The 22777-nt window shown below is 41.1% G+C and overlaps 1 protein-coding gene across 1 annotated transcript in view; it reads right to left on the minus strand.

Moving 5' to 3' along the window:
• Window positions 1–22777, minus strand: part of FAM124A (family with sequence similarity 124 member A) — a 223461-nt gene that overhangs the window by 61593 nt on the left and 139091 nt on the right. The gene's annotated exons all lie outside the window — the stretch shown is intronic.

Raw genomic sequence — 22777 nt, forward strand, 5'->3', positions numbered from 1 at the left:
TGTCCTGTTTTTTAAAATATGTTTTGATATTGACTTCTGCCTTTGGGGCATTCAGTAGTTATTTTCTTTGTATCCTCATTGTAGATTTGCTTTTTAATCCTGTTTTTTTGTTTTACTTGGTTATATGTGAGCAGGTGGGCTGTGTGTTCTTTGCTCATCTGTGGGCATGATATTTTTCACCTCCTTGTCCAATGGGTGGGCCCAGTCACTCAGCTATGGTGCAGCAAGGCAAGTCCAGCCGAAGGGGAGGGGCTGGGATGGGTTGTTTGTGGCACGTACTGGGTCTGACAAGGTAGGCTGGGGGTCAGTGCATGGCAGGTTCTGGTAGACTGTGCCTGTGCTGCTCAGGGGTAGAATGTTCAGCACATGGTGCAGATAGGCAGGATGGAGGGCGGGGGATGTTTTGATGTCTGGAGCTAGGTTGGGTATGGGACAGGAGAGAGAAACAGGAGCCAAAAAAAAAAAAAAAAAAAGTGGTGAGGGAGCCTGCTGTTGGAGCGGAGAGATGAGAAAGAGAAATGAAGAAAAACAAAAAGGAAGAAGAAAAAAAATGCCTCAAGGGATCCCACCAGCATGGCTGCTTGACTGGGGAAGTGGCTACCAATCCTTGTAGTATGGTCCAGATAGAAGGGGTGGAGATGGCACACAGCAACAGATATTCGGGAAAGAGGAAAGAAGGTAAGTAGAAAGAGATGAGAAACCAAGAAATGAAGAAAAAGAAAAAGGAAAAAAGAAAGAGAAAACAACAACAACAAAAAGCCCCCAGGGATCCCACCAGCGTGGCAACATGGACTGGGGAAGCAGTTCCTCAGCTGAGTGGCACTTCACAGCCTGTCAAGAAGAAGCAAAGATGGCACACAGAGTCAGGTGTTGGAAAGAAAGGAGGGGGAGGAGGTGAAAGGCAGGGAAGAAACCAAAAGAAGCTGAAAAAAGCAGCAAAAGCAACAAAGAAATGGGACTGAAGGAGCTGACTGGTGTAGATGGGGTGGATCTGCACAGCCCTGAGCCAGCACCTCCTGGGCTGCAGTCACTCGGCCCACTGGGAAGTGGTGGATCAGTCTGCTGGGAAGCAGTGGAGGCTGAGTACGGGGAGAAAGGGTGAGGAGTGGGAAAGCATGTATTGCTGGTCACCGGGTACTCTGTCTCCTGCTGGGGGCTCCAGGAATCTGCTTTCCCATACTTCCTGTCTGCCAATCTCTGACAAGAGTCTGAGATGGCGAATCTGTGCTGCATGAGCTGATAGGGGACCTCCGTTCGTATCTCTCCTCTGTCAGTTTGTTATTCCATTCAGTGCTTGGTTGAGTTCTTTATCTCTTCATTTGATGCTTAGGTTTCCAGAACTGATGTTTGTCTCTGTTTTACTTAGTTCTGTGGGTCTTTGCTGTGGAGGGACAGTGTGGTGCTTCTGTCTATAGTGCCATGTGGGTTCCGCCTCCCCTCCTGGCTATTCTTGTTTGCTTATTTTTCCATATGAACTTTAGAATCAACTTGTCCATTTCAAAAATATCCTCTCGGTATTTGTCTTGGTTATCTAGTGCTGCTATAATAGAAATACCACAAGTCGATGGATTTAACAGAGAGCAATTTATTTTCTCACAGTTTAGGAGTTAGAAGTCCAAATTCAGGGTGCCAGCTTCAGGGGAAGGCTTTCTCTCTCTGTTGGTTCTGAAAGTCCTTGTCATCAATCTTCCCCCGGTGTAGGAGCTTCTCAGCACAGGGACCCTGGGCCCAAAGGATGTACTATTCTCCTGGCTCTTGTTTTTTGGTGGTATGAAGTCCCCTCTGCCCTGTTTGATTATCTTTTTTATATCTCAAAAGAAATTGACTCAAGATACAATCTGATCTTGTAGATTGAGCCCTGCCTCATCAACATAGCTGCCTCTAATCCTGCCTCATTAGCACATAGAGATAGGATTTACAACACACAGGAAAATCACATCAGATGATAAAATGGTGGACAATCACACAATACTGGGAATCATGGCCTAGCCAAGTTGACACGCATTTTGGGGGACACAATTCAATCCATAATAATATTTAATTGGAATCATGTTAAATTTATGGACTAATTTAGTGAGAACTAATACCATGATTTAGTCTTTCTATCTGAGAATGTAGCAGGCTCTCACATTTGTTCAAGTCTTTTTTCTGTCACGAAGTAGTAGTTTTCTTTATATATATCTTGTAATGTTTAAGCTTATTGCTAGAAATTTTTCTTCCATTTTTTTCCTTCTTGTTATTGTTTGTTTGGATAGATAAAGCCTGTTGATTTTTATATATTCATATTGTTCCCAGCTACCTTAATGAATTCTTTCTGCTTATAATAGTTTTTCATATGATTCTTTTAGTTTTTTTTGCATGAAAAATCTTATAATTTGAAAATAATTATAATTTTATCTTTCACTCTTTAATATTCATACTTCCAATTTCTTTCTACTATTTAATTGCATGGGCTTATACCTCCAGATCAATGTTAAATAATTAAGGTGATAGTGGACGGACTTGTCATCTTATTCCTGACTTATGCTGACTTTTGGGCCGAGAGGGAGAAAGCGAGTAAAAAAAGTATACATTTATTGTTATTATTTTCTTTACCTAATTAAATACCTGGCTGTGTATTTGATTGGATAAGCATTTGATTGGGACATCTGATTTGAAGTGAATCTTCATTCACCAGTTTTGGCACTCTTCCAAAAGTATAAAATTTATCATGCCTATAGGGTCTCCATGAGTTGGAATCAACTGAACGGCACACAACAACAACAACATACTTCATATCTACCACCTGACTGTCAGTTTGTCATACTGTGGAGGCTTACATGTTGCTGTTATGCTGGAAGCTATGTCACTGGTACTTCAAATACCAGCAGGATCACCCACGGTGGACAGGCTGCAGCAGAGCTTCCAGTCTAAGATAGAGTAGGAAGAAAGACCTGGTGATTTACTTCTGAAAACCAGCCAATGTATCACAACAAAACATTGTCCAAAATAGTGCTGGAAGATGAGGCCCCTAGGTTGGAAGGCACTCAAAATACACAGTGACTGCAACCAACAATGGACTCAAGCATACCAACAATAGTGAAGATGGCACAATACCGGGCAACATTTCATTCTGTTGTATGTGGGGTTGCCAAGAGTTGTAGATAAGTCAACAGCAACTAACAACAACATACTTCATATCACTAGTGAACCAAAAGAATTCTTTGAAGTGTTACTCATTGTACCCTGCCTGCCTCCCCAACCCAGTCGGTGAGATGCATGCCCATTGCTCGCGGACAAGGATCATTCTCACAGAACAAGGAAAAGAAATAGTTGAATGGTGGTATACTAGTTGTCTGTTGCTGCTAAAACAAATTTCCACAAAGCTATTGGCTTAAAACAACGCAAATTTATCTCATGGTTTTGTAGTTCAGAAGTCTGAAATAGGTCTAAAATCAAGCTGTCAGCGGGGCTGTGTTCCTTCCTGAAGGCTTTAGGAGAGAATCTGCTTTCTTGTCTTTTCTAGCTTCTAGGTGCTGTCTGCATTCCTTGGCTTGTGGACTGCTTCCTCCACCTTCAAAGCCAGCAACATAGCATGTCTTTCACGCAGCTTATATCATCACATCTTTCTCTCTCTTCTTTCTTTTTCTACTTTTAAGAACTCTTTGATTACACTGGGCCCACCCCAGTTTTTGTTTTTGTTTTTAATGAAATGTCTTATTTCTGAATATAGAAACAGTTTGCCTTGAATTCTTCTGGAGTGATTAGCACCAGTTAGGAAACTGAGCTTTCTTTTTTTTTTTTTTTTTAACTGTACTTCAGATAAAGGTTTATAGAACAAACTAGTTTCTCATCAAACAGTCAGTGCACACTCTGCTCCATGACATTGGTTAGCAACCCCACAATATGTCAACCTTGGGTTCCCTATTACCAGCTTTCCTGTTCCCTCCTGCCTCCTAGTCCCTGCCCCTGGGCTCGTGTACCCCTTTAGTCTCATTTTGTTTTATGGGGCCCACCCCAGTTTTAAGGTTAGCTGACTAGCAACCTTAGTTCCATCTGCAATGTTAGTTCCCCTTTGCCATATGACCTAACACATTTAGGGGTTCCGAGGATTAGAATAAGGACATTGTAGGGCCAGGGGATATTTTTATGCCTACACAAACCAAAACCAAACCCAATGGGGTCAAGTTGATTCCAACTCATAGCGACCCTGTAGGACAGAGTAGAACTGCCCCACAGGGTTTCTAAGGAGTGGCTGGTGGATTTGAACTGCCAGCCTTTTGGTTAACAGCCAGACACTTAACCACTGTGCCAGAGGGGTTCCATGCCTACACAGGTGGCACAAATTTTGGGGAGGGTCTGTGGGGTATGAATGGAGGGCACCAAACCTGAGGGAACCATGTGAAGAGGGTGGAGGTGGCTGGCATCAGGGGATGGTCCAGCTCTGGTGCATTGTGGGCATCAGGGACAGAGGTGTAACTAAGGTATGGCAGGTGGGGGCATGCCCTGAGTACTGCTTGAGGGGCACTAATGAGCAGTTTCTAGTGGCCATCACAGCTTCCATCACCACCTGTGAGAGGTCATTCCACAATTTAAAACTAATTGCTACATGCGGAGCCAAGCCAATACCTCCAGACGCTCCACTGACTACTGAGTGAGCCCTGCACATGCTCTGTACTGAAAGAGCATGGCGGCTATTCTTCCTGTCAATATTTGGGGTTGGGTTGGTGTGATGACTACTCTGGCCCTGAGATTTGCTGATTGCCATATATGAACACCCTCCTGTTCCAGCTCCCCTAAACAGAGGATAGGATACTTTACGACCAGGGTAAAGGGAGTCAGCTATGCCAAAGAAAAAGTCCCTGGCCTCTACCTTGGTTAAAGTATTTCCTATGACACTATTATCAGTACTTTATTTTTTATTTTTATTTTTTTTAATAACTTTTATTAAGCTTCAAGTGAACGTTTACAAATCCAATCAGTCTGTCACATATAAGTTTACATACATCTCACTCCCTACTCCCACTTGCTCTCCCCCTCTTGAGTCAGCCCTTTCAGTCTCTCCTTTCTTGACAATTTTGCCGGCTTCCCTCTCTCTCTATCCTCCCATCCCCCCTCCAGACAAGAGTTGCCAACACAATCTCAAGTGTCCACCTGATATAATTAGCTCACTCTTCATCAGCTTCTCTCTCCCACCCGCTGACCAGTCCCTTTCATGTCTGATGAGTTGTCTTCGGGGATGGTTCCTGTCCTGTGCCGACAGAAGGTCTGGGGAGCATGGCCGCCGGGATTCCTCTAGTCTCAGTCAGACCATTAAGTTTGGTCTTTTTATGAGAATTTGGGGTCTGTATCCCACTGATCTCCTGCTCCCTCAGGGGTCCTCTGCTGTGCTCCCTGTCAGGGCAGTCATCGATTGTGGCCAGGCACCAACTAGTTCTTCTGGTCTCAGGATGATGTAGGTCTCTGGTTCATGTGGCCCTTTCTGTCTCTTGGGCTCTTAGTTGTCGTGTGGCCTTGGTATTCTTCATTTTCCTTTGCTCCAGGTGGTTTGAGACCAATTGATGCATCTTAGATGGCTGCTTGTTAGCATTTAAGACCCCAGACGCCACATTTCAAAGTGGGATGCAGAATGATTTCATAATAGAATTATTTTGCCAATTGACATAGAAGTCCCCGCAAACCATGTTCCCCAGACCCCCGCGCTTGCTACGCTGACCTTTGAAGCATTCATTTTATCCCGGAAACTTCTCTGCTTTTGATCCATTCCAATTGAGCTGACCTTCCATGTATTGAGTGTTGTCTTTCCCTTCACCTAAAGCAGTTCTTATCTACTGATTAATCAATAAAAAAAACCCTCTCCCACCCTCCCTCCCTCCCCACCTCGTAACCACAAAAGTATGTGTTCTTCTCAGGTTTACTATTTCTCAAGATCTTATAATAGTGGTCTTATACAATATTGGTCCTTTTGCCTCTGACTAATTTCGCTCAGCATAATGCCTTCCAGGTTCCTCCATGTTATGAGATGTTTCAGAGATTCGTCACTGTTCTTTATCGATGCGTAGTATTCCATTGTGTGAATATACCACAATTTATTTACCCATTCATCCGTTGATGGACACCTTGGTTGCTTCCAACTTTTTGCTATTGTAAACAGAGCTGCAATAAACATGGGTGTGCATATATCTGTTTGTATGAAGGCTCTTGTATCTCTAGGGTATATTCCCAGGAGTGGGATTTCTGGGTTGTATGGTAGTTCTATTTCTAACTGTTTAAGATAACGCCAGATAGATTTCCAAAGTGGTTGTACCATTTTACATTCCCACCAGCAGTGTATGAGAGTTCCAATTTCTCCGCAGCCTCTCCAACATTTATTATTTTGTGTTTTTTGGATTAATGCCAGCCTTGCTGGTGTGAGATGGAATCTCATCGTAGTTTTAATTTGCATTTCTCTAACGGCTAATGATCGAGAGCATTTTCTCATGTATCTGTTGGCTGCCTGAATATCTTCTTTAGTGAAATGTGTGTTCATATCCTTTGCCCACTTCTTGATTGGGTTGTTTGTCTTTTTGTGGTTGAGTTTTGACAGAATCATGTAGATTTTAGAGATCAGGTGCTGGTCGGAGATGTCATAGCTGAAAATTCTTTCCCAATCTGTAGGTGGTCTTTTTACTCTTTTGGTGAAGTCTTTAGATGAGCATAGGTGTTTGATTTTTAGGAGCTCCCAGTTATTGGGTTTCTCTTCATCATTTTTGGTAATGTTTTGTATTCTGTTTATACCTTGTATTAGGGCTCCTAGGGTTGTCCCAATTTTTTCTTCCACGATCTTTATCGTTTTAGTCTTTATGTTTAGGTCTTTGATCCACTTGGAGTTAGTTTTTGTGCATGGTGTGAGGTATGGGTCCTGTTTCATTTTTTTGCAAATGGATATCCAGTTATGCCAGCACCATTTGTTAAAAAGGCTATCTTTTCCCCAATTAATTGACACTGGTCCTTTGTCAAATATCAGCTGCTCATACGTGGATGGATCTATGTCTGGGTTCTCAATTCTGTTCCATTGGTCTATGTGCCTGTTGTTGTACCAGTACCAGGCTGTTTTGACTACTGTGGCTGTATAATAGGTTCTGAAGTCAGGTAAGGTGAGGCCTCCCCCACTTTCTTCTTCTTTTTCAGTAGTGCTTTGCTTATCCGGGGCTTCTTTCCCTTCCATATGAAATTGGTGATTTGTTTCTCTATCCCCTTAAAATATGACATTGGAATTTGGATCGGAAGTGCGTTAAATGTATAGATGGCTTTTGGTAGAATAGACATTTTTACTATGTTAAGTCTTCCTATCCATGAGCAAGGTATGTTTTTCCACTTAAGTGTGTCCTTTTGAATTTCTTGTAGTAGAGCTTTGTAGTTTTCTTTGTATAGGTCTTTTACATCCTTGGTAAGATTTATTCCTAAGTATCTTATCTTCTTGGGGGCTACTGTGAATGGTATTGATTTGGTTATTTCCTCTTCGGTGTCCTTTTTGTTGATGTAGAGGAATCCAAGTGATTTTTGTATATTTATTTTATAACCTGAGACTCTGCCAAACTCTTCTATTAGTTCCAGTAGTTTTCTGGAGGATTCCTTAGGGTTTTCTGTGTATATAATCATGTCATCTGCAAATAGTGATAACTTTACTTCTTTCTTGCCAATCCGGATACCTTTTATTTCTTTGTCTAGCCTAATTGCCCTGGCTAGGACTTCTAGCACGATGTTGAATAAGAGCGGTGATAAAGGGCATCCTTGTCTGGTTCCCGTTCTCAAGCGAAATGCTTTCAGGTTCTCTCCATTTAGAGTGGTATTGGCTGTTGGCTTTGCATAGATGCCCTTTATTATGTTGAGGAATTTTCCTTCAATTCCTATTTTGGTAAGAGTTTTTATCATAAATGGGTGTTGGACTTTGTCAAATGCCTTTTCTGCATCAATTGATAAGATCATGTGGTTTTTGTCTTTTGTTTTATTTATGTGATGGATTACATTAATGGTTTTTCTGATATTAAACCAGCCTTGCATACCTGGTATAAATCCCACTTGATCAGGGTGAATTATTTTTTTGATGTGTTGTTGGATTCTATTGGCTAGAATTTTGTTGAGGATTTTTGCATCAATGTTCATGAGGGCTATAGGTCTATAATTTTCTTTTTTTGTAATGTCTTTACCTGGTTTTGGTATCAGGGAGATGGTGGCTTCATAGAATGAGTTGGGTAGTATTCCGTCATTTTCTATGCTTTGGAATACCTTCAGAAGTAGTGGTGTTAACTCTTCTCTGAAAGTTTGGTAGAACTCTGCAGTGAAGCCGTCCGGGCCAGGGCTTTTTTTTGTTGGGAGTTTTTTGATTACCGTTTCAATCTCTTTTTTTGTTATGGGTCTATTTAGTTGTTCTACTTCTGAATGTGTTAGTTTAGGTACAAAAAAAAAAAAAGTAGGTAGTGTTTTTCCAGGAATACATTCATTTCTTCTAGGTTTTCAAATTTGTTAGAGTACAATTTTTCATAATAATCTGAAATGATTCTTTTAATTTCATTTGGTTCTGTTGTGATGTGGTCCTTCTCGTTTCTTATTCGGGTTATTTGTTTCCTTTCCTGTATTTCTTTAGTCAGTCTAGCCAATGGTTTAGCAATTTTGTTAATTTTTTCAAAGAACCAGCTTTTGGCTTTGTTAATTCTTTCAATTGTTTTTCTGTTCTCTAATTCATTTAGTTCAGCTCTAATTTTTATTATTTGTTTTCTTCGGGTGCCTGATGGATTCTTTTGTTCCTCAGTTTCTATTTGTTCAAGTTGTAGGGACAGTTCTCTGATTTTGGCTCTTTCTTCTTTTTGTATGTGTGCATTTATCGATATAAATTGGCCTCTGAGCACTGCTTTTGCTGTGTCCCAGAGGTTTTGATAGGAAGTATTTTCATTCTCGTTGCTTTCTATGAATTTCCTTATTCCCTCCTTGATGTCTTCTATAACCCAGTCTTTTTTCAGGAGGGTATTGTTCATTTTCCAAGTATTTGATTTCTTTTCCCTAGTTTTTCTGTTATTGATCTCTAGTTTTATTGCCTTGTGGTCTGAGAAGATGCTTTGTAATATTTCGATGTTTTGGACTCTGCAAACGTTTGTTTTATGACCTAATATGTGGTCTATTCTAGAGAATGTTCCATGTGCACTAGAAAAAAAAGTATACTTTGCAGCAGTTGGGTGGAGAGTTCTGTTTAAGTCAATGAGGTCAAGTTGGTTGATTGTTGTAATTAGATCTTCCGTGTCTCTATTGAGCTTCTTTTTGGATGTCCTGTCCTTCTCCGAAAGTGGTGTGTTGAAGTCTCCTACTATAATTGTGGAGGTATCTATCTCACTTTTCAATTCTGTTAAAATTTGATTTATGTATCTTGCAGCCCTGTCATTGGGTGCATAAATATTTAATATGGTTATGTCTTCCTGATCAATCGTCCCTTTTATCATTATATAGTGTCCTTCTTTATCCTTTGTGATGGATTTAAGTCTGAAGTCTATTTTGTCAGAAATTAATATTGCTACTCCTCTTCTTTTTTGCTTATTGTTTGCTTGATATCCTTTTTTCCATCCTTTGAGTTTTAGTTTGTTTGTGTCTCTAAGTCTAAGGTGTGTCTCTTGTAGGCAGCATATAGATGGATCGTGTTTCTTTATCCAGTCTGTGACTCTCTGTCTCTTTATTGGTGCATTTAGTCCATTTACATTCAGGGTAATTATAGATAAATAAGTTTTTAGTGCTGTCATTTTGATGCCTTTTTATGTGTGTTGTTGACAATTTCATTTTTCCGCATACTTTTGTGTGCTGAGGCGTTTTTCTTAGTAAATTGTGAGATCCTCATTTTCATAGTGCTTGACTTTATGTTAGTTGAGTCGTTACGTTTTTCTTCGCTTTTATCTTGAGTTATAGAGTTGTTATACCTTTTTGTGGTTACCTTATTATTTACCCCTATTTTTCTAAGTAAAAACCTAACTTGTATTGTTGTATATCGCCTTGTATCACTCTCCATATGGCAATTCAATGCCTCCTGTATTTAGTCCCTCTTTTTGATTATTGTGATCTTTTACCTATTGACTTCCATGATTCCCTGTTATGTGTATTTTTTTTTTAATTAATCTTAATTTGTTTGTTTTTGTGATTTCCCTATTTGAGTTGATAGCAGGACGTTCTGTTTTGTGACCTTGTGTTGTGCTGATATCTGATATTATTGGTTCTCTGACCAAACAATATCCTTTAGTATTTCTTGTAGCTTTGGTTTGGTTTTTGCAAATTCTCTAAACTTGTGTTTGTCTGTAAATATCTTAATTTCGCCTTCATATTTCAGAGAGAGTTTTGCTGAATATATGATCCTTGGCTGGCAGTTTTTCTCCTTCAGTGTTCTGTATATGTCGTCCCATTCCCTTCTTGCCTGCATGGTTTCTGCTGAGGAGTCTGAACTTATTCTTATTGATTCTCCCTTGAAGTAAACCTTTCTTTTCTCCCTGGCTGCTTATTTTCTGTTTATCTTTGGTTTTGGTGAGTTTGATGATAATATGTCTTGGTGTTTTTCTTTTTGGATCAATCTTAAATGGGGTTCAATGAGCATCTTGGATAGATATCCTTTCGTCTTTCATGATGTCAGGGAAGTTTTCTGTCAGGAGTTCTTCAACTATTTTCTCTGTGTTTTCTGTGCCCCTTCCCTGTTCTGGGACTCCAATCACCCGCAGGTTATCCTTCTTGATAGAGTCCCACATAATTCTTAGGGTTTCTTCATTTTTTTAAATTCTTTTATCTGATTTTTTTTCAGCTATGTTGGTGTTGATTCCCTGGTCCTCCAGATGTCCCAGTCTGCATTCTAATTGCTCGAGTCTGCTCCTCTGACTTCCTATTGCGTTGTCTAATTCTGTAATTTTATTGTTAATCTTTTGGATTTCTACATGTTGTCTCTCTATGGATTCTTGCAACTTATTAATTTTTCCACTATGTTCTTGAATAATCTTTTTGAGTTCTTCAACAGTTTTATCGGTGTGTTCCTTGGCTTTTTCTGCAGTTATCCTAATTTCATTTGTGATATCTTTAAGCATTCTGTAAATTAGTTTTTTATATTCTGTATGTGATAATTCCAGGATTGTATCTTCATTTGGGAAAGATTTTGATTCTTTTGTTTGGGGGGTTGGAGAAGCTGTCATGGTCTGCTTCTTTAAGTGGTTTGATATGGATTGTTGTCTCCGAGCCATCACTGGGAAACTAGTTTTTCCAGAAAATCCGCTGCGTCCAGTCCAAATCCTGGCGAGACGGTTCCCCGGCTGGGACGCTGGTCTTCCTGCCACAAGACCAGTCACTGCCTCCCGGAGACTTCTCCTACCGGCTGCGTCCCATGCCGCCCGTGGAACCGGCTGGTCTCCCTCCCGGGGTCAGTTCAGGGGGGTGGAGCAGCTCTCTGTGCTTGTGCCGTACCTGACTGGTACGCTGGCTCCGGGCTCTGGAAACAATCGCTGCTTCCCCGTATTAGTTCGTTCTCCGTCTCTAAATCTGTGTTTGTTGTTCAGGGTTCGTAGATTGTTATGTATGTGATCGATTCACTTGTTTTTCCGTGTCTTTGTTGTAAGAGGGATCCGAGGTAGCGTCTGCCTAGTCCGCCATCTTGGCTCCGCCCCCAGTACTTTATTTTTTACTTTCCAATAATTTTTATAAGATAAAGGCAGAATGCAACAACATGTTAAATAATTGCACGATCACTAACGAGCAAAGATGACATTCTGGCTGAATTGAACAGTCGTTTCTTGGAACTGCTGGTAGCAGCTCCAAGTGCAGCTCAGAGGCCAAGGCAAGCCTGAGAAGGGTGCTTAGCAGTGTTAGGGAATAGTGTGAAATAGTTTGAGATAAAAGTCAAACTATGGAAGGTGAGGGCCTGGCCACAGGTATCTGGGGGGAGTGGCTGGGTCTCAGAGATCCCAGACGGAAGGCACTGAAGGCCAAATCCTTCATTTGGCGATAAGGCCACATGTAGTCTGGCAGTGGAGTTCCTGGGTGGTGCAAATGGTTTATGTGCCTGGCTGCTAACTGAAAGGTTGGAGGCTTGGGTTCACCCAGAGATGCCTCAGAAGAAAGGCCTTGTGATCTGCTTCTAAAAAATCAGCCTTTGAAAATCCTGTGGAAACAAGCTCTACTCTGACACACGTGGGGTCTCCATGAGTCAGAATGGACTCAATGGCAACTGGCTGGTAGTCAGGTAATGTGAAGGGTGAGCTGGTTTCAGTGAGCCTCCCAAGGCAGCTGGCTTTGCAATAGTCATAGAGTTTGAAGTCAAATGTGACATAGCAAACTCCAAGGGAAGCTTCACAGTCTTTGCTGCACCCAAACTTGATTGCATTTAATATTGCCTGACTTGAATGGATTGCTGGATGCAGTTGACCTTTTTTTTAAATAATTTTTATTGTGCTTTAAGTGTAACTTTACAAATCAAGTCAGTCTCTCACACAAAAACCCATATACACCTTGCTACACACTCCCAATTACTCTCCCCCTAATGAGAGAGAGAGACAGCCCACTCCCTCCACTCTCTCTTTTGGTGTCCATTTCACCAGCTTCTAACCCCCTCCACCCTCTCATCTCCCCTGCAGGCAGGAGATGCCAACATAGTCTCAAGTGTCCACCTGATCCAAGAAGCTCACTCCTCACCAGCATCCCTCTCCAACCCACTGTCCAGTCCAATCCATGTCTGAAGAGTTGGCTTCAGGAATGGTTCCTGTTCTGGTCCAACAGAAGGTCTGTGGACCATGACTACTGGGGTCCTTCTAGTCTCAGACCATTAAGTCTGGTCTTATGAGAATTTGGGGTCTGTTTATCCCACTGCTCTCCTGCTCCCTCAGGGGTTCTCTGTTGTGCTCCCTGTGAGGGCAGTTATCAGTTGTAGCCAGGCACCATCTAGTTCTTCTGGTCTCAGGATGAGGTAGTCGCTGGTTCATGTGGCCCTTTCTGTCTCTTGGGCTCGTAATTGCCTTGTGTCCTTGGTGTTCTTCATTCTCCTTTGATCCAGGTGGGCTGAGACCAATTGATGCATCTTAGATGGCTGCTTGCTAGCATTTAAGACCCCAGACGCCACTCTTCAAAGTGGGATGCAGAATGTTTTCTTAATAGATTTTATTATGCCAATTGACTTAGATGTCCCCTGAAACCATGGTCCCTAGACCACCGCCTCTGCTACGCTGGCCTTCGAAGCGTTCAGTTTATTCAGGAAACTTCTTTGCTTTTGGTTGAGTCCAATTGTGCTGACCTCCCCTGTATTGTGTGCTGTCTTTCCCTTCACGTCAAGTAGTTCTGATCTACTACCTAATTAGTGAATGCCCCTCTCCCACCCTTCCTCCCGCCCTCCTCTCGTAAACATGAAAGAATGTTTTCTTCTCAGTTTAAACTATTTCTCAAGTTCTTATAGTAGTGGTCTTATACAATATTTGTCCTTTTGCAACTGACCAATTTCACTCAGCATAACGCCTTCCAGATTCCTCCATGTTATGAAATGTTTCACAGATTCATCACTGTTCTTTATCGATGTGTAGTATTCCATTGTGTGAATATACCATAATTTATTTATCCATTCATCAGTTGATGGGCACCTTGGTTGCTTCCATCTTTTTGCTATTGTAAACAGTGCTGCAATAAACATGGGTGTGCATATATCTGTTTTTGTAAAGGCTTTTATTTCTCTAGGATATATTCCAAGGAGTGGGATTGCTGGGTTGTATGGTAGATCTATTTCTAGCTTTTTAAGGAAGCGCCAAATCGATTTCCAAAGTGGTTGCACCATTTGACATTCCCACCAGCAGTGTATTAGTGTTCCAATCTCTCCACAGCCTCTCCAATATTTATTATTTTGTGTTTTTTGGATTAATGCCAGCCTTGTTGGAGCGAGATGAAATCTCATTGTAGTTTTGATCTGCATTTCTCTAATGGCTAATGATCGTGAACATTTCCTCATATATCTGTTAGCGACCTGAATGTCTTCTTGAGTGAAGTGTCTATTCATATCTTTTGCCCATTTTTTAATTGGGTTGTCTTTTTGCAGTTGAGTTTTTGCAGTATCATGTAGATTTTAGAGATCAGGCACCGATCAGAAATGTCATAGCCAAAAACTTTTTCCCAGTCTGTAGGTAGTCTTTTTACTCTTTTAGTGAAGTCTTTGGATGAGCATAGGTGTTTGATTTTTAGGAGCTCCCAGTTATCTAGTTTTTGTTCTACATTCTTTATAATGTTTTGTATACTGTTTATGCCATGTATTAGGGCTCCTAACGTTGTCCTTATTTTTTCTTCTATGATCTTTATCATTTTAGATTTTATATTTAGGTCTTTGATCCATTTTGAGTTCGTTTTTGTGCATGGAGTGAGGTATGGGTCTTGTTTCATTTTTTTGCAGATGGATATCCAGTTATGCCAGCACCATTTGTTAAAAAGACTGTCTTTTCCCCATTTAACTGTTTTGAGGCCTTTGTCAAATATCAACTGCTCATATGTGCGTGGATTATGTCTGGATTCTCAATTCTCTTCCATTGGTCCATGTATCTGTTGTTGTACCAGTGCTAGGCTTTTTGACTACTGTGGTGGTATAATAGGTTCTAAAATCTGGTAAAGTAAGGCCTCCCACTTTGTTCTTCTTTTTCAGTAATGCCTTATTTACCCTGGGCCTCTTTCCCTTCCATATGAAGTTGGTGATTTGTTTCTCCATCTCATTAAAGAATGTCGTTGGGATTTGGATCGGAATTGCATTAAATGTATAGATTGCTTTTGGTAGAATGGACATTTTTATAATGTTAAGTCTTCCTATCCACGAGCAAGCTATGTTCTTCCACTTATGTAAGTCTCTTTTGGTTTCTTGCAGAAGTGTACTGTAGTTTTCTTTGTATAAGTCTTTTACATCTCTGGTAAGATTTATTCCTAAGTATTTTACTTTCTTGGGGGCTACTGTAAATGGCATTAATTTGGTGATTTGCTCTTCGATGTTCTTTTTGTTGGTGTAGAGGAATCCAACTGATTTTTGTATGTTTATCTTTTATCCCAATACTCTGCTGAAGTCTTCTATTAGTTGCAGTAGTTTTCTGGAGGATTCCTTATGGTTTTCTGAGTATAAGATCATGTCATCTGCAAATAGAGATAGTTTTACTTCTTCCTTGCCAGTCTGGATGCCCTTTCTTTTTTTTTTTATTTTTTAGAGTTTGTTTTATATATCTTGCAGCCTGTCATTTTTGTGTGCATAAGTATTTAATATGGTTATATCTTCTCGGTGTATTGTCCCTTTAATCTGTATACAGTGTCCTTCCTTATCCTTTCTGATGGATTTAACTTTAAAGCCTATTTTGTCACAAATTAATATTGCCACTCCTACTCTTTGTGGATTGTTGCTTGCTTGATACATTTCTTTCCATCCTTTGAATTTAGTTTGTTTGTGTCTCTACATCTAAGGTGTGCCTCTTGTAGGCAGTATATAGATGTATCTTGTTTTTTAATCCATTCTGCCACTCTCTGTCTCTTTATTGGTGCATTTAGTCCATTTACATTCAGGGTAATTATGGATAGGTATGAATTTAGTGCTATCATTTTGATGTCTTTTTTTGTGTGTTGACAGTTTCTTTTTTCCACTTGATTTTATGTGCTGAGTAGATTTTCTTTATATATTGTCCTTTCCTTATATTTGTTGTTGATTTTGTTTCTGCTGAGTCTCTATTTTTCCCTTGTATTTTATTTTGATGAGTAGGATAGTTTGTCTCCTTTGTGGTTACCTTTTTATTTACCCCTATTTTTCTAAATTTAAAACTAACTTGTATTTCTTTGTATCTCTGTATCTTCCTCTCCATATGGAAGGTGTATGATTACAATTCTTAGTCCCTCTTTATTATTTTAATGTTGTCTTCTTTTATATAATAATGTCACTGTTACCCTGTTTGGGGCTTTTTTTTTTTTTATAATCTTGCTTTGTTTTTTTGGATTTCCCTGTCTGGGTGGACTTCTGGTTGCTTTGCCCAGTGTTCTAGTCTTGGGCTGATACCTGGTATTATTGATTTTCTAAGCAAAGAACTCCCTTGAGTATTTCTTGCAGTTTTGGTTTGGTTTTTACAAATTCCCTATACTTGTGTTTATCTGGAAATGTCTTAATTTCACCTTCATATTTAAGAGACAGTTTTGTTGGATATATGATTCTTGGCAGGCATTTTTTTCCTTCAATTTTTTAAATAGGTCATCCCATTGCCTTCTTGCCTACATGGTTTCTGCCGAGTAGTCCGAGCTTATTCTTATTGGCTCTCCTTTGTAGGTGACTTTTCGTTTATCCCTCGCTGCTCTTATAATTCTCTCTTTATCTTTGGTTTTGGCAAGTTTGATTATAATATGTCTTGGTTACTTCCTTTTAAGATCTACCTTATGTGGAGTTCGATGAGCAGCTTAGATAGATATCTGCTCATCTTTCACAGTATCAGGGAAGTTTTCTGCCAACACATCTTCAACATTTTCTCTGTGTTTTCTGTTATCCCTCCCTGTTTTGTTAGTCCAATCACTCATAGGTTATTTCTCTTGATAGAGTCCCACATGATTCTTAAGATTTCTTCATTTTTTTAAATTCTTTTATCTGATTTTTCTTCAAATATATTAGTGCCAAGTGATTTATCTTCGAGTTCAGAAATTCTAGCTTCTACTTGCTCAGTTCTGCTCCTCTGACATTCTATTGAGTTGTCTAATTCTGTAATTTTATTGTTAATGTTGTGAATTTCTGATTGCTGTCTGTCTATGGATTTTTAAAGCTTATTAAACTTTTCATTATGTTCCTGAATAATCTTTCTAATTTCTTCAGTTGCTTTATCTGTGTGTTCCTTGATTTGTTCTGCATATTGCCTCATTTCGTTCCTGATGTCTTGGAGGGTTCTGTATATTAAACTTTTGTATTCTGCATCTGGTAATGCCAGGAATGCACTTTCTTCTAGAAGTTCCCTGGATTCTTTGTTTTGAGAGCCTGTTGAGGTGATCATGGCCTGTTTCTTTATGTGACTTGATATTGACTGTTGTCTCCAAGCCATCTATAGGTTATTGTATTAGTTTATGCTTGCTTACTGTGTCGCAGCTGCTTGCTTTGTTTTGTTTTGGTATACCCCTATGGGTTGCTTGAATGAGCTAGCTTGATTATTTTCGCCTTTGGAGCTCTGGTGTTGTGTCCTCAGCTGGCTAGAGCTGTTATCAGGTATATCAGTCTAGGAGTCCATTCAGTTTTCTTGTATGAATTCAGTTCAGGTTTCCAGGTAGCTGATATCAAGTGTGTGGTACAGGCTCTGTCCTACAGTCTTAGAGGGGCAGGGATGATTGGCGTATATACTGGTAACTGATTGCAGCAGGGGGCCGTGCTCTGAACAAGGCAGGGGGCTGAGAACCGAACCCCGAGTGTCTCTGAGGAAAATGTGTCTCTGTTCTCTAGAGCGTGCTGGTGGGTGGGTTCTGCAGAGGGACCATGGGCACCCAAAGTTTTTGGTTGTAAGGACTGGGAGGTGCCAGTTATCTTTGGACCCCTGTCCCGGGTGGCTGGGTGACCTGAGTGGAGCTATCAGTCCTTAGGTCCCTGATGTGGGTAGGTGAGGACTTTGTTTAATAGGCAAAGCAATGTCAAACGTCAAACACCCACCTCTCCATCACATAGCTGAGATGGTTGGAGTTTGCCAACAAGGGCCTGTTCTCCTGAAATAGGCCCACAGAAGTGCATGCAGAAGGGAAAGTTTCTCAAGGTCCATGGACAGTTTATGCCTGGACAGGAGCTGCTTTTGTCCTGAGCTCCCCCGGTTAATGGAGCTAGCGAATTATCTTTTCCCCCAGTTGCAAATTTTTTCCTTCCCCAAGGCTGGGAGGATGGCTCTAGGTGCTTACCAGGGTCTATCTCAGGCCCAGGGATTCAGCCCCTGAAGCCTGCTTTTGGGGGGGGGGTGTGGTAAAATATACGCAAGTACTTAGCTTTTGCCGAGAGCACTGTTCTCATGTTCCAGAGGTGAGTAGGCTCTGTGGCTGTCTGCTTCTCCCTGAGGAAACTGTGGCCAAATGCTAGTACCAGCCCACCTCCGCCGCTCTGGGTATGGCGCCTGAGGGCTCCCCGTGATTCAGATCTGGTAACTCCCCTCCACTTCTGAACAGTCTCTTCCTCCCCCTGCCCCTCACTTTGTTGTCTAAGCTTGCCCCTGATGCTCAGGGCTCCCAGCTTGTCACAAATATACTCATTTCACTTGTTTTTTCAGGTCTTTGTTGTAAAGAGGGCTTGTCAGAAGCATCTCTCTATTCCGCCATCTTGTCTCCACCTCGATCTTTTTTTTTGATACTTGGAGATTTTTATTGTACAATCGGCCCTCCATATCCTCAGGGGCCACATCCATGGATTCAACCAACCATGGATTAGAAGTATTTGAAAGAAAGTTCCAAAAAGCAAAACTTAAATTTGCCCTGTGCCGAGCACTACGCTGAATCCACATGGATGAAATGATGTGCAGGCATACCCTGCTGTAGCCTCCTGCCATTTCACAGATCCTCCGTCTCTCTCCAGCACTTGAGCATTGTTCGCCTTGGAGTCTTGTCATTATTTCCTAAGCAATACAGTACTGCGTAATAAGTATATACATAGCATTTACATCGTACTAGATATTATAAGTAATCTAGAGATGGTTTAAACCCTATGGGGCACTTCTACTCTGTCCTATTGGGTCATTATAAGTTGGAATTGACTCTACAGCAATGGGTTTGATTTTGGTTTGGAGAGACAATTCAAAGTATATAGGAGGATGAGGGGAGTTTATATGCAAATACTACACCATTTTATGTAAGAGACTGGAGCATCCACGGGGGTCCTGGAACCAATCCTGACACCGAGGGAGGACTGTGACCATTTTTGTGAAACGATGGCTTACAGTGCTGCTTTGCACTCACACTGTTTTGTTCATTGCAGTATCTTGGTCCCTTCTGAGATGTTCTGGTGACAATGTGTTTTATTGCTTGTCTTCTAGATTTGTTCTCTCTTTTATTTTACAGCCGTGGCAGGGATGGGGTAGGGGGAGGCTCCTGGATTAACAATAATAGTCAGTAGGCTGTCGAACTTGATTATCTTGGATTGTTCAATTTGCCTTTGATCTCTGGAAGTCTACAAGATGCTAAATGCTTTATTAATTGTTCATTTAAATTCTTTGGTAAATAAAAAAACAGAAAACAAAAACAAACCTGTTGCTCTTTAGTCAATTGTGACTCATAGCAACCCTATAGGACAGAGTAGAACTGCCCTGTAGGGTTTAAGGAGTGCCTGGTCGAATTGCTGACCGTTGGGTTAGCAGCTGTAGCTCTTAACCACTATACCACCAAGGTTTCCATGGGTAAATAGAATACCTCATTAAACAGAGAAGCAAGGAAAACCTTACCATCGTTTTCTTAGGCCGATGAGAGCACAAGAAGGAACAGATCATAGCTTCTAGGCTCAACTTAGAAGTCTCATTCCTTTAAAAAAAAAAAAAAAGGGTGGTGGGAGTTCCTGGGTGGCACAAATGGTTAAGTGCTCCACTACTAGATCGAAGGTTGGCATTTCAAATCCACCCAGAGGTGCCTTGCATGTCAGTCCTGCAATCTGCTTCTGAAAGGTCACAGCCTTGAAAACCCTAAGGCAGCACAGTTCTACTCTGAACACATGGGGTCGCCATGAGTCCCAATCGACTCAACACCAACTAACAACAATTTGTCAAAATGATAAAAGACCCCGGTTTTCCACCAGCAATGCTGGGGTCCTGGCCTGTGGACGCTGGCTTCCATTGGTTCATCTCCCTGTACCCCTTCCTGAGCGGAGCCCCTGATGACAGGTCTCGGTGCAAAGGCCCATTATAAGACACGTTGCCTTTCTCGATTTTAAAAATTGAATGAAATATTACCAGTTTGTTACATGTATGTTGAGTCTTAGCACTTACAAAGGACCATTGTGTATGTTATCTCATAGAGACCTCTCCAGGAGAGGAAGCTGCTCTGCTCCTGGGGTGTGTTAATACACATTGATATCTATGTGCTGTGTGTGCATACGTCTCTACGGCATTTGCTTGATGATTTATCATTTACAGAACAGTCTTACAAATACACCCCCTCATGGAGAGGAAACCCCTCAGTGCCCGTTCTCTGGGGCACAAATACATATTAAGTGGGGCATAATATCACCAGGATGGCTTCTTCTAGTAAATTAGATCCTTTATTTAAACTTTGGACATGAGGACCACTGATTTGTGTTGGGAAGGACAGTGTTATTTTGCTGTTACAAGACAACTCATCAGCTCTTTTGATGTTTTCCCTTGATGTGCCCAATATTTCTCGCAGCTGGGAGAACAGAATCGAAATTGGTAGCTCTTTTAGTAAGCTGTCATTGCTCTGCCTGGGTTTCCTGCCCAGTCTTGCCCATTTTTCAAGATACAGGTAAATGACCATGCCCTTCAGACAAACAAGGAGCACTTGGTGAGTCAGGCTGCCTGGTGGAGAGACGTGGCTACTGTAGAGTCCTGCACCCACAGGCACCATTTCTGAGTTCAGTTATACTCTGGCAGCTTGGTTTTCCTGAATTGTAAGTTATGCCTTTTCCCGGCATTTCTTTTTGATGTCATCATGGCTCAATAAAAATTGAAAGCATCATCCGCTGCCAGGTCTGCTCACACTCCTTGTACCCCTCTGCCTCTACTTGGGGTGACTGACCCTGCACCTGTCTCTGGTGTTCTCTTCCTGACACCCCCTCTACATTCAGATACGAATTCAACCTATATGAAATTAAATTACAGTAGTAATTTTTAGTAATTGTCTTAGCTATCTAGTGATGCTAGTGGATGGTTTTAACAGATTTATTCTCTCACAGTTTAGGAGGCTATAGAAGTTTGAATTCAGGGCACCAGTTCCAGGGGAAGGCTTTCTCTCTCTGTCAACTCTGGGAGAAGAGCGTTGTCATCAATCTTCCCCTGGGTCTAGGAGTTTCTCGGCACAGGGACCCTGGGTCCAAAGGATGCGCTCTGCTCCTGGCTTTTCTTTCTTGGTGGTAGGAGGTCCCTCCCCTCTCTGCTCACCTCTCTCTTTTATATCTCAAAAGAGATTGACTCAATACACAACTTAATCCTGTAGATTGTGCCATGTCGCATTAACATAACTACCTCTAATCCTGCCTCATTAACATCATACAGGCTAGAATTTATAACATGTAGGATAATTACATCAGATCACAAAATGGAGGACAACCACACAATAATGGGAATCATGGCCTAGCCAAGTTGGCACACATTTTTGGGGGACACAATTCAATCCATGACAATAATTAAGCAATGAAATGAGAACTATTTCAAATCCATCTCTAAGAGACTTAAGTCATCTATTCCACTCTTGAAAGATTTGGCTAATTTTAAGGAAATCTGATGTCAAATCTGCAGAAACACCTTAAAATATACTTGTGACTTGTCTTAAAACAAAATGTCCCCAGTATCCAATCTTGCCTCCTTCCTTTTAGTAATAGAGCAATCTGAGTTTTAGTTAGGCACATGGTTGCCAGCTCCAAACTACAACTCCCAGCTTCCTTGCAGCTGTGTGTGGCTATGTAACTGAATTTGAGCCAATAGGATGTAAGTGGAAGTGATATGCACAATTTTGGGGTCTCTGGCCTCTCTCTTTCCCCTTCCCACCACCTGGGAAAAGACTGGAGCAACCTTACAAGCCCTGTGTTAAGGATGGTGGCAGAGCTGCCCACATGCCCCTTCTCGCTATCTAGACCATTCACTTCTGGATTGCAGTCTTAGGCACAGCAGCTTGGTCTGTTCCTGTACTAATACAGCAAGTGATAAAAACTTTAAAAGTGATCCTATAATATACAGATTTCAGTGAAAACAGAAAGTGCTCTGCTGCTTAACATCTTCTGATGGCTTCCAGGTATCTAAAATCCTGTTATGGATTGGATTGTGTTCCCCAAAAATGTGTGTCAACTTGGCTAGGCCATGATTCCCAGTATTGTGTGATTGTCCACTATTTTGTCATCTGATGTGATTTTTCTATCTGTTGTAAATCCTGCCTCCACGATGTTAATGAGGCAGGATTAGAGGCAGTTATGTTAATGAGGTAGGACTCAATCTACAAGATTAGGTTGTCTTGTCAATTTCTTTTGAGATATAAAAGAGAGAAGTGAGCAGAGAGACAGGGGACCTCATGACACCAAGAATGAAGAACCAGGAGGGGAGTGCATCCTTTGAACCTGGGGTCCCTGCTCTGAGAAGCTCCTAAACCAGGGGAAAATTGAAAACAAGGACCTTTTCCCAGAAGTGACTGAGAGAGAAAGGTTTCCCCTAGAGCTGACACCTTGAATTCAGACTTCTAGCCATAACTCTCCCTACAGCACACAAGGGGAGCAGGGATGGCTGGAAAGCAGGCAGCCAAATTGTGCTCCAAGTGTCTCATGGACTTCCCAGAAACAAAAATATGTAAGTTGAAATTTTAAAAATCCATTTTGGTGACTATATGGCACATTACAAACACTTATTTTCAATTATTACTGCTATAATTTACTGGTCAGTATACAACTGACTGAAAAAATATATAGTACAAATTTTGATAAATAATTAAATATAACAAATAAATTTAATTATATTGGAAATATCTTTCTTAATGCTATGAATGAGATTTTTTTTCAGTCTTTGGGTGGAAAAAACAGTTAAGCCCTTGACTACTAACCAAAAATTTGGTGGTTCAGACCCACCCACAGGTGCCTTGGAAGAAAGGCCTGGCAATCTGCTTCTGA

This window comes from Elephas maximus, chromosome 14 (genome assembly GCF_024166365.1).
Source record: "Elephas maximus indicus isolate mEleMax1 chromosome 14, mEleMax1 primary haplotype, whole genome shotgun sequence".
In the NCBI taxonomy this organism is placed as follows: Eukaryota; Metazoa; Chordata; class Mammalia; order Proboscidea; family Elephantidae; genus Elephas; species Elephas maximus.